The sequence below is a fragment of the Malania oleifera genome, chromosome 10 (genome assembly GCF_029873635.1).
Source record: "Malania oleifera isolate guangnan ecotype guangnan chromosome 10, ASM2987363v1, whole genome shotgun sequence".
NCBI classification, from domain to species: Eukaryota; Viridiplantae; Streptophyta; class Magnoliopsida; order Santalales; family Ximeniaceae; genus Malania; species Malania oleifera.
Window position 1 is genome coordinate 47684434 of NC_080426.1, and position 1943 is coordinate 47686376.

Below are 1943 nucleotides of genomic sequence, written 5' to 3' on the forward strand. Positions count from 1 at the left end.
TTCCCAATTTTTATGGGAATTCAAATGAAAATGCATATGAGCATCTAGATGAGTTCCTCGAGATTTGTTCCACCATCCGCATCCATAATATTGGTGATGATGCTCTCCGCCTTAGGCTTTTACTATTCTGTCTGAAGGACAAGGCCAATATTGGCTGACGTCCTTAGAACTGAACTTGGTAACCAACTGGGCCACCATGCAACACAAGTTCTTGAAAAAGTACTTCCCAATTGGGAAGACTAACCAGCTTAGGAGAGCCATCACTAGTTTCTCACAGATGGGTGGGGAACTATTTTTCGAGACTTGGGAGTGCTTTAGGGACCTGCTACATCAATGCCCACACCATCATATCCCTAAGTGGCAATTGGTTTTGACCTTCTATGAAGGGTTAGCTGAACGTGATAGGGCGATGGTAGATGCATCGTGTGGAGGTACTCTCCTCGCCAAACATGAGAATGAGGCTTGGGTTCTCTTTGAGAACCTTGCCGAGAATTATCAACAACATAATGTTGCTGCTCATAGACCCTCCAAACCATCCACTTCCAAATCTAGAAGAGTTTATGAATTGGCCACCGGCCATGACCTAGCACCCACCTTGCACACTATAGTTCAAAAGTTAGATCGGGTCTTGTCCTTAAGATAGCAACCGCAACCTGTGGCATGTGCAAAGGTGTGTGCCATCTGCTTAGACCCCTCATATACATGCTACAATTGCCCACATGTGCCTTACCAGCCCGAGCTTGTGCAGAAAGAAACTAATTCTACCTACAATTGGTACGATAGGCCGCCAAATCCAATACATACAATTTTGGGTGGGGGCAACATCCCCACTTATCCTAGAGGCCACAAGCTCTGGGTTTCCAAACCCAAAGACCTTAAATATCACCCAGTGCTCCACCCCCTCGCCCGTATCAGAACTTTCAAAATCCTTTCATTACTGCCCCGAGACCATCATCTTTTCAACGACCATCTCTTCCTTAACCTATGTATGATCCCTTCCAAGAGACAGTGTTGAAAACCCCCAGGGGCATAGAGGCTAATTGCCATGTAAACTGGAAACTACTCAACTCTCATTCCAAATCTATTGCTAAGTTAGAAGTCACTATGGGGCAACTAGCTAGTTCTTTGAGTAGGAGAGATGAGGGTAAGTTGCTGAGCCAGCCTCTCGTGAACCCTAAGGGTTAGTATGGGGTAGAATGTGCACCGGACACTAGATCTACATCGCATCATGAGCAGACCCAGGCGATGACCACTTTTCAAAGTGGTAGGATGGTACCCAATAAAGCCGAGGACAAGTTGAGCACAGGTAAGGGTAAGGAGAAAATGAGGGCAGAATCCAATGTTGAACCTTGTATCACCTCCTCCTTTAGATAAGTGAGCAACCCCAAGATTTTTGCTCCCATTGCTGAAGGAATACTACCCTATTATGTCCCTCAAGTGTCATACCTTACAACCCTTCAGGCACCTTTTAAATCTAATAAGCAAACAAATACTGAATCCATCATGGACATATAAAGGCAAGTAAATATCAACCTTCCTCTTTTAGATATCATCAAATAAGTGTCTGCTTATGCTAAGTTCCTTAAAGACCTGTGCACCCAAAAGCGCAAATCTAGGGTGCACTTGAACAAAAGAGTCAAATTGATCGAGAATGTGAGTTCAATCCTTTCAGTTTCTACTCTACCCAAACTTATGGACCCCAGCGCTGCCACCATCTTATGTGTAATTGACAATTATACAATCGATAGGGCCCATTTGGATTCGGGAGCAAGTGTGAACCTGCTTCCTTACTCGGTTTAAAAACAATTCGGTTTGGGAGAACTGAAACCCACCCCAGTCACCTTAAGGTTAGTTGACTGATCAATAAGAAAACCCTGGGGTGTTGTCAAGGATATCCTAATAAAGGTCGATAGGTTCTTCTACCCCATTGATTTCATTGTTTT

General features: G+C 44.3%; 1 non-coding gene across 1 annotated transcript; it reads right to left on the minus strand.

Annotated features, from left to right (window-relative positions):
* Window positions 1–245: 245 nt before the first annotated feature.
* Window positions 246–351, minus strand: LOC131167138 (small nucleolar RNA R71). The gene has a single exon (XR_009139999.1). It is a non-coding gene; the product is annotated as a small nucleolar RNA R71 (small nucleolar RNA).
* Window positions 352–1943: the final 1592 nt, after the last annotated feature.